The sequence below is a fragment of the Callithrix jacchus genome, chromosome 8 (assembly GCF_049354715.1).
Source record: "Callithrix jacchus isolate 240 chromosome 8, calJac240_pri, whole genome shotgun sequence".
In the NCBI taxonomy this organism is placed as follows: domain Eukaryota; kingdom Metazoa; phylum Chordata; class Mammalia; order Primates; family Cebidae; genus Callithrix; species Callithrix jacchus.
In genome coordinates, this window is record NC_133509.1 from 81,154,081 (window position 1) to 81,169,862 (window position 15,782).

A 15,782-nucleotide genomic window follows, 5' to 3' on the forward strand; every position below is an offset into this window, starting at 1 on the left:
AATCTCAGTATTCTGACTGGTATTCTCATCTCTGTTTATTAAACAAAGCTTTATTTTAATTAAGATTTAAGCTATTGTAAAAATTTAGATTGTGATTTATTTATTTTTTTTTTCTTTACTCAGTGAATTTATTGTAAATATAAAGAAACTCAATTATTCCAGTTAATGGATTTCACGTTAAATGTTTAACTTTCAATGGGCTTTCTGAAGAGCTGTTCGTAGGATGGTATTTGGAAGAGTCCTTTCCTTAAGGATAAAAAGGTGAACAATAAATAAAGAGTTACTTGCGTTAACGGTCACGTTATTTCATTAAAAGAGAGGAGGAGCAGAAATCTATGACATAGTTGCCCAACATGGCATTTATCTGCTGTAACAGAAAGCTGTAACACTGGCGGGCATTTCACAGTATTTGCGCATAGTAAACTGCCATTGTTAAAGTCTGAGTTAGAATTGTCAATGATTTCTTTCTTTTTTTTTTTGTCTTTTTAAATTTTCATGATTTTAAAAAATGTATTTGTGTTTTGCAAGTTGGAACGCTAACCCAGTGTGGCCACGTCCCGTGCAGTTATGGATGAAATGTTTCAGTTTCTGTTCACCTCTATGCGTGGTGTGTGTGTGTGTGTGTGTGTGTGCATGTGTGTGTATGGGGGATGGGGTGGGTATGTGCTTTTGGCTCATGTTTGTGGTAACTGAAGTCTTGTGGGTCCGACCTGTGGTAGGATGTGAAGGAGAGTGAAGGAAGAGAATGGAGGTGAGTCCCCGCCGTTGCAAACCTTCACCAAACCACGCGGCCCAATTTTCGTGAGTACCCCTGTGTCCCAGAGAGGAGGACCCAGCGTCCTCGGCTCTGCCGCGGGCCATCTTGGTCTGGTGGGTACTTGAGGCAGTTGAGAACCTTGCTGAGCTGAGCGGGCACCTCGCCTTGCCTGCTGGTTCGACACCTGACCCCCTCCCCCTGGGATTATGTACACGCATCATTGGGCTTCATGGATGTGGAAAGGGGAGCAAAGGAAGGTTTAGGGGGTACATCCGGCTTTAGCGAGGGTGTACGCTTCAGCCCGGACCTCGTCAGTGAGTTGTAGGCATCGAGGCTGGGCTGCCTCCAGACAGTCACGGCCTGGCCAGATGGCTGGGAGCTGTGCACCTGGATGGAGTCCACCCTCTGCGGGGCGGGCGGTGGGTTGTCTCCTCTGCCAAAGCTCTGGTTTCTGGAGAGGTGAGAGGAATTGGAGGAGTTAGTATTGTTTCTTTTGAGAGTAGTGGCCTGGTGGCTTCTTGTGAGCGAGTTCGTAGGGTAGCTCCTCTTATAGTCAACCCCGTAGGAAGAGGAGTGGTGCATTTCCAGCCGCTTGCTCAGGCCGGTCTGAGACAGGGAGGCTCCCGGGGGGCCCAGGGAGGCCTCCCGCTGTGGAACTTTCGGGGGCAGGCTGTCCAGGTTCTCCACAAGGTTCACCCCATGGTTGGGACTCTTGCTGCTGAGATGTTCCTTGACGGTCTTATACTCCAGGGTGGCGGCCTGGTCCTCCAGTGCCATCTGGGCCACCTCGCTTATTTTGGGCTTGTCCACGTACTCATGCTGGTAGCCCTGCTGCGTGATGGGCAGGACCACCACGCTGGGGATGTGGCTGGGGGAGGCCCGCAGGGGCAGGTCCGTGGGAATCACAGGGGAGCCCATGGGGGGCATGTCCTTTGTGCAGGCATTGATGAGGTTCTGGTTCCTCTCCCACTCACGGCTGCCGCGGCTGGGCTTCCGCTTCTGCTGCAGCGTTGGGGTAGACTCTGGGGTGGGCAGGGCCGTCAGGTCCAGGTGGTGCTGCTCTGCCTTAATAAGCATCTTGGCTGTGTTGCCAGGAGTGGTGAGCTTGCCGTTGTGCATGAGTGGCGTGAGGATGGCCTCTGGCTTCGGGTCTTTGGATTGGGTGTCACCAAAGAGGCCGCTGAGCTTGGTGACACTGCTCATGGAGCCCCTGCGCGAGTGGGTGAGCTCTTTCTCTTTTCGCTGCACCACGGCCACGTCTTTGCGCCGGTGATCGCAGACGCAGTAGACGATGATGCCCGAGAAGACGGCCCCCATGACGAAAGCCAGGATGACTGCAATGGCCAAGAGGGTGACCGGAACCAGCTGGTCGTGGCCTTTGAGGTAACTTTCCCGAATCACTCCCTTCTTGTCTTGGTGATTATGGGAAGACACTGCCCCCAAAGGGTCTGTGGTGTCAGGTGAGTCAAGCAGATGCTTCCAATCCAGCATTCCTTCCCTAGACTCATACCCCTCTTGAGCCGTCGAATCTGATGTGGTTGTGCTGGGCAAGAGGGAACTGGAGTGCCCATTCAGTGCCACAAAGGAATTGTGACAGTCCCCCAGACCATCTGTATTGCCACGCTCTATGTCCTGCTCAAAAGTCAGTCTGCTGTTGGGTGACAGAAGGGCGCAGGCACCACCTTCTTTTATCCACCCACAATATGGGTCTCTGGAGGCAATACAGGTTTTTTTACACTTCCCATGTCGTTCACACCGGCCAAGGGGAACCTTTATCACACAGGTAGAGAATGCAACATACAGAGAGCTGCTTGCTCTGTCCAGCTGCATGCCCATGATCCTTTTGTCTTCGACTCCATCATAGCTGCATTTTTCAGGGTTGTAAACTCTCATCTCCTCCAGGAAAAGGCTGTCATTTAAAAAACGACTGTTTCCTATCCTGGCCAAAAACTTCAAGATGATTCCCTTCTCCGATCCCAGAAAAACCACAGTGTGATTCTGATATGGCCCAGCAGCGGTGTCCACTGCAATTTTGGTCAGGCGGTATCTGACCATTGTTCTCAGGAACCATGGCCTGTTGAAGATGGAGGGCACTGCCTCATCCATGAGCGGGTGCGTCTTGATGAAGTTCAGGGTATCATCAGGAAACTCACTGGAGGTTGCATATTTTTCTAAGGAGGATGAGCCGGCACAGCAACCTGGCCTGGGCTTAGGAACTCGTTCATCAGGAACTGGCGTCCAGGTGGAATCAGGAGACTTCTGTTCCTTGAATCTCCCAGTGAAAACACTGGCAATGTCAAGCATGTCATAGGCACAGACTGCAGACCCGGGGATGCTGTTATAAGGTGTAGAAAAGGTTGCCAGGACAACATCACGCCCATTGATATGAATCACATCTGTAACTGCCTGGAGAATGTTGAAATAAAAATGAGAGTCTCCAGGAACTGAGCAGTTCAGACGCGCCTTCAGGAATGACGTCCACTGTTTCTCCAGGACTCTTTGAGATCCTCCCATATCATTCTTACAAACCTGAGCCACTCTTGGGAAAACTACCTTTCCCATGGTGTTATACTCCACTGCTATTTCCCTGAAGAAGAAGTAGATATAATCTCCATAATCCACTGCTTGAACAAAGTATGGTTCTTTCAACCATTTTGAATCGTGCATGACAGTCCGCAGGGTAGGGCTCTCTCCAAGACTCCGGTAAATGACTGCGTCAATGGCAAGGAAGTCAGTTACTGTGGCTGAGTATAGTTTTCCATCTGCAAACAGCGCAATGTTGGCGTGTTTGGCATCATAAGGGCATCTGGCCATTCCGCTAAATTCATCCCCGAATGATTCCAATGTATCCATCTTGTAGTTTCTGCAGGAAGAGTTGAAGGCATTAGTTCCACAGACAAACAATGCATCATCGGTTTTCCTCAGAAGAACTTTAATAAAGTTGTGACACTCATCCTTATGTTTTCCCTTCATCCTGCATGTGTCTACATCGGCCTGTCTAGATTTCCATGTCAGTTTTTTGCTACAATAAATTTCTTCCGTGTGTGACGTGTCTATATCAACAGTATAAATATGGTCCCTAGCAGCAATGTAGAGGGTTCTGTTCATGATCATAATCATCTGGATGTCCAGCCTGTGCCTCTGTGTGGTGTTCCGTCCTGGCTTGTGGCCCACAAACACCGGATACTGTTTTGTATAGTTGCCATGCGAAATACTGATTGGCTCAGAATCTTCTGGGAAACCAGCCCCAGTAAAGTGTAGCAGTGTGAAATATAGCAGCAAGGCTTCTGACCTCATAGTAGTTCAGCGGGGAGACTTTATTTCTCTACTTCACCCTTTTCGGTGCATCGACGGACCGGCGGCCAGGGCTCGGAACGGACTGGTACTGCGTGTATCCCATTTAGTACTCCATTATCGAGGGGATCTCTCCGGGCCGTGGGCTGCTCTCTCTCCTTCGCGAGCCTTTGTCATTCCTACATGTGTGCTTGTCTCTTTGGGGGAAATAATCGCGGCGACTACTTTCTGGGATGCAAGCGGGATGTGTTCATCTCCTATGACGAGCGGAGAAGGGGCGAGGAAAAAAAGAAGCCAAAACAAAAAAAAAAGAAGAAGAAGAAGAAGAAGAAGAAGAAGAAGAAGAAGAAGAAGAAGAAGAGGAAGAAGAAGAAGAAGAAGAAAAAGAAAACCAACAAGGAAGAGGGTAAATGTTCAAGAAACTCTTCCCCAAATCCAAATTCCACTTGGATTCCACTCCGGTGAGTCCCTTTGGTGGTGTCTGCGCCGATTAACAAGTCATTTCAGGGCGGGGGTCGGGGTGGGGGCTGGGGCAGGGGTGCACGGCTCTGGCCCGGCTCTGTGGCCGGGAGCGCGGTGCCTCGGGTGTGGTGATGCTGGCCGCGGCCACACGCTGCTAAGCGGGCATTGCAGGCGGCCGGCACCGCGGAGGAGCGCCGCTGCTGCGTCCCGAGCGCCTGGGCAGCCGAGTGCACGGGGAGCGGAGTTGGCTGCAGCCTCACCCCGAGCCGCTCACTACTCCTCTGTCACCGGAGAAGCCGCCGCTCCCGGGCGGAGCCAGGTCCCGGACTGGATCGCGCAGATCAGACTCTTCTCCCGCAACTCCGCCTACTTTGGCTGCCGTCTCCTCCTACCCAAAGGAGAGCTGTGGTGTGTGTGAGTGTGAGTAAGTGAGGCAGAGGGAGAAACTACGCGGTATGGCTGCAGGTGGAGTCTTGGACCTACTCTAGATTGTGATTTATATACTCTTCACCTATTAGTTATCCAACAGGCAGAACAGCTTTTAAATTTTTGAAAGGGCAGAGAATCAGTGCTACTAAATTAATACTGTACATAGGTCTTCATAATAGAATGATTTTCATATCTCTGTTGGAAAATATTTTTTTCATTTCAGTTGACTATATCTGAATCAAACCAAAGTCCATATAAATTTTATATAGAAGTAAAGGGATCCATTTACTTAATGAACAAAGATGTATTGAATGCCAAATGCTCAGTTCTGCTCTACTATTTTCCATATGTGTAGGAGGATATGATCCGGAATAGATGTGGGAAAATCTAATTTGGGAGATAATATGTATACATAGTAGAAGATAATTAAAAACTCAAGACCCTATAATAATCATAATTTAATTGGTGTACACAATTAGAGATATAAAAATTGGAGGAAATTAATAGTTCCTTAAATTTAGATGGTGAAAGACACCTTACAGAAGAGGTTTCCATTATAAATTCAAACACCATCCTCATTTGCTGCTTCTAAGATACTGCTAATATCTGAAGGAAACTTGTTTTTTAATCTCTATTTCCATAGTTGCCCTTATTTACTTGTCTTTTCCAGTGGCTTGCAACCTGCTGGAATGGATAAATTCTACTTTACGACAGAATGTTGAGACAGAAATATTTATATCCATCACCAGAGAGACACAAAATTAGACTCTCAACATATTTAATCATGAATGATTGTTCCAGCACACACATACAGTGACTTTTATCCTGATAGTTCTTGAAACCTTAGATTGGAGACATTTAACAAGCCTTAGCAGCTCTAGTAGGAAGAAAAGGGAACGTCAGGTTTCCTTGTAGTTTACTTGCTCTCAAAGTGCCACTATATGTGTTTTAAGAGTGTTTCTATAGTTTCTGTAACTACCTTAACTAGATAAATATTACTTTCTTTCTTGGACAGTCTTGAAGGTCTGCAGCCCATGCTAATTTGTTTCCATCTCATATCACCTCTTTTTTAAATTGATACAAAATAGCTGCATGTGTTTTTGTGGTGTATGTGATGTTTTAATACATGTAATTAATATGTAATGATCAAATCAGTGTAATTGAGATGTCCATCACCTCACCTATTTATTTTTACTTTCTGTTGGGAACATTCCAGTTCTCTTCTAGCTATTTTGAAATATACAATAATTTACTGTTAACTATAGTCACCCTACTGTACTATCAAACACTAGAATTTATTCCTTCCAACTGTATTTTTGTACCCATTAATCAATTTTTCCTCATTCCCCACCCCTTTTCAGCTATGGTAACCATTACTCTCTACTTCCATGAGATCGCCTGTTTTAGCTCCCATATTTAAGTGAAAAGGTGATAATTATCTTTCTGTGCTTGTCTTATATCACTTATAGTATTAACCTACGTTTACATCTACGTTGCTGTAAATGGCAGGATTTCATTCTTTTAGTGGCTGAATAATCTTCCACCACATTTTTCTTTATTCATTCATCCACTGATGTCTTGGATACTGTGAATAGTCAGTGTATCACCTTTTGATGAAGAATTGAAAACTGCTTCTACTTGTTTCTCTTTGTCTTATCTGGCATATCTTATGCCCTCAAGATATTTGGCATTACACTTAAGTCTTTCTGAGGAGGAAAAGATTGGATGAATAATCATAGTAAATTATCTAATCGTCACTTTCCACATACACGATGCTCCTCGCACTTACAAAGTATCTCACTCTTTGAATGTTATTCCTTTCCCTCGGAAATCTATCAACAAAAATTAAATCTAATATTACAATATTGTGATCTTTCTTTTCTATGACACCAAATGTTATATTTATTATTTTGTCATATTGATATATTATGACATCTCATAGTATTTTAATTATTAATAACTAATAAATATATTTTATACACAGGTGTGGAAGAAGCGATTCATGTTTAATTAGAGATTAGCAAAACTCTCTACATATCATTGAAGCGTATGTGACTCAAATTAGGCTAAAGGGGTAAGAAAACAATATTGTTTTTGACCCAGTGCTGGGAAAATAATAAATATTTCAGTAGATTTAAAATCAAATCAGAAGAAAAGTCACTTTTAACCTTGGTAGTGGGGTAAGTTTTACTGACTGGGGAGATTCAACTGGGCACTTGGGAAATACAGGAGTGCATAGCTTGCAGCTGGCAAGTGAAATCGGAAAGACACAAATCAGAGTTAAGATGCTGGGTCATCAGCAAGCTGATTCTCTGGTAAATGATAAGGAAGTAGTTGAGATAAGACAAGGGTACACAGTAAAAGGGACCTTAAGCCAAACAAATGAGCGGCCTGTGTACAGGCAGGAGGAAAAGTATGGGCTGAGGAACTTGTTAAAGAACCATGACATAGAGCAGTTTAAAAATATAAGATGTGGGCTGGGCAGGGTGGCTTAAACCTGTAATCCCAGCACTTTGGGAGGCCAAGGCAGGTGGATCATGAGGTCAAGAAATTGAGACCATCCTGGCCAACATGGTGAACCCTCTTCTCTACTAAAAATACAAAAATTAGCTGGATGTGGTGGCATGTGCCTGTAGTCTCAGCTACTCGGGAGGCTGAGGCAGGAAAATTGCTTGAACCTGGGAGGCAGAGGTTGCAGTGAGCCCAGATCGCAATATTGCATGCCAGCCTGGGGGACAGAACAAGACTCCATCTCAAGAAAAAAAAAAAGAGAGAGATTTGATCTTTTAATACTATTTTTTAAAAATGTTCTTAATAAATTGACATATCTCCTATTTAAGTACAAAAATGGGCAAAACTAGTCTATCCATCTAGAAATCAGGATAGTGGCTACCTTTATCAGGGAGCAGTTAATGACTGGTAGGAGCCATATGGGGTACTTCTGGTGGTGGTAATGTTTTTCAATCTGGATAACCTTACAGGAGTATATTCAGTTAGTGAAACATTTATTTTTACATTTACTAGGTGTGTAATTTTTCTGGATATTATACTTAAATGTTATAACATTTATATATTAATGTTATATTTATATTACCATAGAAGCAATAAAGGTTTTTTTTTTTCTTCTTAGGTGGAGTCTTGCTCTGTTGCCAGGCTGAAGTGGAATGGTGCGATCTTGGCTAACTACAACCTCCACCTTCCGGGTTCAAGGATTCTTCTGCCTCAGCCTCCCAAGTAGCTGGGATTATAGGTGCGTACCACCACACCCAGCTAATTTTTTGTATTTTAGTAGAGATCGGACTTCACCATGTTGCCCAGGATGGTCTTGATCTCTTGACCTGGTGATCTGCCTGCCTCAGCCTCCAAAGTGCTGGGATTACAGGCGTGAGCCACCGTTCCTGGCTTCAATAAAGGTTTTTGAAAAGTAAGGTAAGACATGAGAGTATTTTAAAAGAAATTCACCTCTGCAGTGCATCTGTCCTGAGTGAATAGTGGGTAGGTACCTATCAAGCAATGGGAGATGAGTTAGTGCTACAGAATGGCTTCTGTACTGGCTGAGCAGCACTCAGAGAGCCTGTATGGATACTCTCCAGCCCACCTCTGTGTTTCATCCTGTGTTAGTAGTCTTAGCACCTAATTAAATACCAATAAGGAGAAAGCTTCCTCATTGTGTGGTGGGTTGGGATGGATAAACAAAATACAACAATGGCTTCGATGTGTCTCCACTCCTAGTACTGAGGCAGGATATCTTCAAATACTGGATCATCTTGCTCAAAATAGATTTGGCTAACAGTATATATTTGCGAGCCCTGATGGACAAGAAAGGGATGGTGTTTTGCCTTTAGATCCTTTTGCGGTCATGGTTGTTGTTTTAAATCATGGACGTACGATTAAAATGTTTAAGTTGGGTCTTAGTAGCTGTAATCTATCACCAAGATCTGAGATTTTTTGCTGCTGTCTTCCCTGCACCCACATACATGTGCTTTACATTACAATGATGCTCTCATTGATCCTGTCTTCAAAGTGCTATTATATCAGGAGTGAAATCTTTATTTCTCATTAGCTTATTCCTTCAGATAAGATGAGATGTGGTGTGACAGCTAATTGTATGTATTAATTTGACTGGACTAGGGGTGCTGATATACCTGGGCAAATATTATTCCAGGTATGTTTGTGTTTAAGATGGGATGAATATTTGAATTGACAGAATAAGTGGGGCAGATTTTCCTTTCTAATGTTGTAATCCTTATCTAATCAGTTGATGGCCTGAATAGAACAAAAAGACTCATCTTACAAAGAGTAAGGAGGGAACTTCTCCTGCCAGATCATTTGAACTGAAACATGAGACTTCGCTTGCCTTCAAACTAGAATGGAAATGTTGGCTCTTTTTCGGTCTTGAGCCTACTGGCTTTTGAACTGGAACTTATACCGTCAGCTTTCCTGGGTCTCCAGCTAGCCAACTGCAGATATTGAAACTTCTTAGCCTTCATAAATACATGAGCCGATTTCTTATCCTGTATTCTTTTCCCCCTCCTCTCTCTCTCAACAGAGAGATAGCTCCTGTTGGTTGTGTTTCTCTGGCAAACCTTAACACCCATGGTCTATACGGTCTAGTAACTACAGTCTCAACAACTATCGCTTATTTATGGAGAGACAAGGGACAAGTTTATGATAGCTAATACAAAACAAAGTGAAAATATTATTCTGGTCAGATTATAGTAACCAATGTTGACTATATTTTGTCTATAATACCTTTTATTTTAAAACACAGCTAAATAAGCTATTTTACAAAGGAAATAAACACAACAATACATTTAATAGAGAAAAAAAATCTCCCATACTCAGGTTCACTGTCAAATTGATGTCTTTTATTTCACTCAAGTTTAGATAATCACAAACAGAATTTAAAAAAGATAATGGTTTTCTCCAGTGCACATGCTGCTAAAGGAAGTAGAACTTTGTTCTTCTCATTCCTCTCATAGAGCCAATGAGTGTTCGGTCATCCCTATTAAAAGAAGTTGGAGTGACCGGTGGAGTGACCTATTTGAGAAAGTTTCCTTTTTAATTAGAACCAAGAGTGGGGTCAGGAAAGGACTCTGCACACTATTTAGACCTTGCTAGCAGGGAGAGGGAGACTTGGTGGTGCTAGTTATCTATTTTCAATAAAGTTGAGTAACTTCAGCCCTGATGTGGGCAGTATTTATTCTATCATTTGGCTGTTTTAGAGTAAAAATGGCTTCAAAGTATTCAGGATAAAGAGAAGTCAATTTAAAATTTCAACTTATACTGGAAAGCAATCGAATACAAAACCTAGAGAACTTTTTAGTCTTTCTAGAAAAAAAATTGGAAAGTCTAGAGAATCATCTGTTTGATCTAAGTTATATAATACACTCTTACTTTTGAATTTAGAGCTTATACAGAGAATGTATTAGCTAACTTAAATGAATGCATATATATAAGGAGTGGTACATTACCTTGTTGATTTGTAAAAGTTTTTAACTACATGTTAATTAACTGAAATCAGTTCTTTTAAATGGTAACTCCCTGGCTATAGTACCTAATGCAACTACAAAAGGCAAAGAACCCCAAATAGAAATGTATCAACCTCTAAGGACATCTAACCAAGTCTACTTAAATTGTAACAATATCAAATGTTACACCAGTTAAATAGACTTTGTAACTTTTCAATGAAATGTTAATCAAATACTTTTACAGAAGACCCACTTAGTGTCATAGGATATATTGTATTCTTCAACTCAAAATAATAAAATTTTTCTTTGGGTGGATAGCATAATTATTAAACTATAATGTTATAATATTTTCTCATTCAGTTAAAGGCTTTATACCTAGAAATGCTAAAAAAAAAAAAACAGATTCTACTTAAAATATCTCAATGCTTTTAGTACATAGGAGAGTGTTAGACTATACATTTTTGACATAAATAATTTATAGCTTGAAAAAAATTGGAAGTCTATTAAAGCTAATTATAAACTTCACAGTAAAAACAATGGCATGCTATTACACTAGCAAGTAAGAAATATTTCTGTATCACATCCATAACCAATATCTTAAAGCAAAATTTTGGTCAATGGCTAGGAAAACACATTTTTCATTGTTTTAAATGTACACAATTATAAGAGGTACTCACATTTAAAAAGCATCTGGCTAACAACAACAAATGTGTTTTAGTGATCATCTACCTGAGGATGACCTCTAAGCTTTATCTTTTGGACCAGCTTCAGCAACATAGGGGAAGACTATGCACCTTGAATTAAGAGTTTTGAGGGTACTCCGGGTTCAGTGAGAAAGACCAATTGGCAAGACTGATTTACCAATATTTTCCTTGGAAAACTCAAGGATAGAAAAAGCGTGGCAGCAACTTTTTAAATTATAGATAAATAAATTATCTCAATTATTTAAAGTATGAGAAGTATCTATGGCATTAAGTTCTCTGAATTTTCAGAGGAACTCCTCACTAAAGACATCAGAGTTTCTTCAGAGTTTGTGCAGAGGAATTTAAACCTAACATCCGGTAGATGACGTGGTAAAGAAATGAATGGGCAGTTGTCCCTTCACTGTATAGACAGCACAGATTTAAAAGAAAAATTTAGATGCAGCATCTGTATGTTGATAAAACACAGCAATGGGAAAGATGTAGAGATGCAGGTATTTATTCTATTGGTGGGAGTATAAAATAGTACAATTTTTAGGGAGCATATTCAAAAGATTCTGATCAAAATGTATAATGTGCAAACTCTTCAACTTCATTATTCTATTTCTTAGGTTTTATTCTAAAGCATTAATAAACAATTTAGTGTATTATTAATTAAAATAGCACATTTGTAGACAATTTAAATGTTTTGCCCCAGGAAACAAATAGTATAGCAACATGCAGTTACAAAGCTGGTATGTTGATAAGGATGTCGAAGTTATGTTAAAAAGCGTAAGGCCACATAGACAGGAAAACTGTTGGACTAGACTTAAAAATCAAAGGTAGGATAAGAAAAAAAAATGGAGTGTTCTTTCTGTATAGTGGGTGCTAGATTTGCTGCAACTTTCCTGGGGATTCACTATCTGATTTCTCTAAGCACTTGAGGGCTCTCTCTGGCCTTGGAAATATGCATGGCATACCAGAATTGCCAGGACATTAATACCCATAAGTACACTGTCAGCCAGTAATGGGTAGGAATGTATGAATAAATATTTCAGCTTCCTCACACATTGGGTGGGACAATTCTGAACCATGTTCTCTGCAGTTTCTCAGATGTTCCCAGCAGGACTGATCCTGGGTCTCTCATAGTGGCAACTTACCCATTAATGCCCCCAGTGGGCTGTCTTTTCACTGCATGTCATTTATCTACACAAGCTTCTGGTTTACCTTCCAAATAAACTGATTTGCACTTCAGTCCTCAGTTAGGGTTTGCTTACAGAAAAATCCAAACTAAGGCAATGTTTTATGTGTATTATATAGTGTTTGGGGGGGATGTGTGTGTGTGTGTGTGTTGCATGTGGTATAAGGCAGTATGAGAATATAAACCAAAATGCAAAATGTTAAGAGCACATCTCTGTGCAATAGAATTAGAAGTCATGATTTGCTGTATTACATTTTAACTCTGTTCAACAAAGGAAGATTTGCGGACAAGAAAGGCAGTACCCTTGGCCTCCCAGGTATACTGCATCCTAGACTGAGCAGAGGTATACTCTAGATGGGAGAAAGAAGATGTTTGCAGTTCATCTTCTGCCTTCCTGCAGTGGGATTGCCCTTTTTGTTCTGCACCTTGGCAGGATACAGGCTGAAGGTGTGATCTCTCAGGGGGCCTGCAGTGAGGAAGTGGAGCAGAGAAATGTAAAGGAAATGAGGTGGATCTGTCATAAAAAGCAAAAGAAAATCAAGCTTCCTGGCTTTCCTAAAGCATATCAATTTAGCACACAGTAAGAATGACTTAGTAAATTCTTTTCCTGCTAGAGGACCCTTTCTGTCGTCTTGACTGCTGTTTTTTATAATTGCTTTTAAAAAGGACTGTGTGATTCTTTTAAAAAATTGAAGTCTATTAAAATAGATATAAGAATATACATAACAATATCATATTATGGCAAAGTCATATTAATTATTGCAGTGTAGGTTCAAATGAAGAAATGTCAACACTGAATATATACAGATTTTAAGGAATAGAATTGCAGATTATTTAGACAACCTCCATTAATTTTCTTGATGTTGAAAGACAATGATTTATTACCAAATCTCTATGCATATTATGATTCTCTACTCAATCCCTAAAAGAAGATAGGTTTTTTATTATAAAAATTAGATATATGTTGCTCTGAATTTGATTTTCACTCATTAAAATAACAAACTGAAGAAAAAATTAAAAGCTATATATTTTTATTTATTATTCACAAGTGTCATGGATTGGTAATTTTACCTTATTAAGCATTAATGTCCTGTTTATTCCACTTAATTCTAAATAAAAATTTGACAGGACTTTTTACTCACTAAAATTACATTTGATCCTAATATCATATTCTCCTCCAAAATTTAGTAATAGCTGGAAAACACAGATTAGTGGTGAGCCAGACTTGCAAATGTATTACCTGTAAACCATATCTATTCAGATCTTTTGCCCACTTTTTAATTGGATTATTTATTTTTTGCTATTGAGTTGATTGGTTTCCTTATATATTCTGATTATTAAGTCTTTGTCAGCTGAATAGTATGCAAACTAGATAATGTTTGGACATTTATGTGGAAAATATACAGTAAAGTGTTTGATGTTTTGACAATGGAACAGAATATTAACTGCAGAATAAAATGTTGTTACCTTTGTCAGGGCGATTACAATGCACTATTCTATTTAGTCAAGGGGTAGTGAAAGTTGTAGCTACATGACTACTGAATAATTCCATAGGGAAAAACTTCTGTTTAAGAAACATGATTCGTTTAAAAATGTTTTGGGAGTAAAAAGAGAAGGTGGAGCAAGGTGGCTGAATAGAAGAAGCCTCCACTGATTGTCCTGCCTGAAGGAACACCAAATTTAACAGCTATTTACACAAAAAAAGCACCTTCTTAAGAATCAAAAAGGTTAAGGGTCACAGTACCTGGTTTTAACTTCATACCACTTAAAGAGGCATTGAAGAGTCTAGAAAAGAGTCTTAAATTGCCAGTACTAACACTGCTCCATCCCCTGGCAGCAGAACATGGCACAGAGAGAGAATCTATGTGCTTGCAGGAGGGAAGCACAATGATTGAAGGATTTTGCACTGGAACTCAGTGCTGCCCTGTCACCACCAAAAGCGGCAGTGGGCAAACAGCTGGCACCCACTGAGGGAGCATTTAGACAAGCCATATCCAAAGGGGAGTTGCCCATTCCAGTGGTTGGAACCTGAGTTCTAGCAAGCCTTTCCCCTGTGGGCCAGAGTGCCATGGGGTCCTAAATAAACTTGAAAGGCAATCTGAGCCACAAGCGCTGCAACTCCTGGGCAAGTCCTGACCCTGGGGTCAGAGCCAGTGGACTTGGAGAACCATGCAACCTAGTGACACTAGCCAGGGTGGATCAGAGAGTCCTTGTGCCACCCCTCCTTCAACCCCTGGCAGCGCAGCTCCCATCTCTGGGAAAGAATTCTTTATCCCACCTGAGGAAAAGGAAGAGTGAAGAGGACTTTGTCTTGCAACTTGGATATCATTTCAGCCATAGTAGGAGAGGGCCTTATCCTAAGACCCTCATTCCAGGCCCTAGCTCCTGGACAAGGTTTCTAGAAAAACTCTGGGCCAGAAAGGAAGCCCACTGCCTTAAAGAGAAGAACTCAGCTCTCACAGCATTCATCATCTGTCAACTAATGAGCCTGTGGTCCGTGAGCGAACAGCAGTGAGAGCCACATAGTACTCGCCATGGACCCTGGGTGAGACCCTGAGAAATACTGGCTTCAGGAGTGACACAGCACATTCATAGCTGTGGTGGCTACAGGAAGACAATCCTGCTTGAGAAAGGAATATGGAATAGTAACAGAGACTTTGGTCTTGCAGCTTAAGTGCCAGCTCAGCCACAGTGGGGCAGCACACCAAGTGGGCTCTTGGGGTACCTAATTTCAGGCCTTGTCACTTGGATGAAATTTGTGGACCTTCCCTTGGACACAGGAGAGCCTACTGCTCTGAAGAGAGAGTCCCAGGCCTGATAGAATTCACCACAATCTGACTGAAGAACCTTGGCCCTTGAGTGAACATAGGTGGTAGCCAAGTGGTACTTGCTATGGGCCTGGGGTGATGGTGGCCACAGAGGGAGGCTACTCTGCTTGTAGAAAGAGGGAAAAAAAGAGTGGGAAGGAAGTTATCTTGTTCCTTGGGTGCCAGCTCAGTGCAGTAGAATAGAGCACTAGGTAGATTCCTAAGGTTTCTGACTCTAGGTCCTGGCTCTTAGCATCTCTAGACCCGCTTGAAGCCAGGGAAACTTACCTCCCTGAAGGCTGACTGACTTCACCACCTGCTGGTTATAGAGCCCTAGGGCCTTGAACAAACATAAGCAGTAGCCAGGTAATGGTTACCGAGGGCCTCTTATATAAGTAGCAACATGCAATCTATCTTTCTGTATCTGGAATATTTAGTTTAACATAAAGACCTCCAGTTCCATCCGTGTTGCTGCAACTTAACAAGATTTCATTCATTTTTGTGGCTGAATAGTGCTCCATTCTGTGTACGGATGATATTTTCTGTATCTCTTTGTCTGTTGATTCTGTATCTTGGCTATTGTGAATAGTGCAGCAATAAATGTGGAAGGTGCAGATAATCTCTTCAATATACTGATTTCCTTTCTTTTGGATATATGCCCAGCAGTGGGATTGCTGGATT

The 15,782-nt window shown here is 41.7% G+C and overlaps 1 pseudogene; it reads right to left on the reverse strand.

Moving 5' to 3' along the window:
* Positions 1–460: 460 nt before the first annotated feature.
* Positions 461–4,796, reverse strand: LOC100399835 (sema domain, transmembrane domain (TM), and cytoplasmic domain, (semaphorin) 6A pseudogene; annotated as a pseudogene).
* Positions 4,797–15,782: the final 10,986 nt, after the last annotated feature.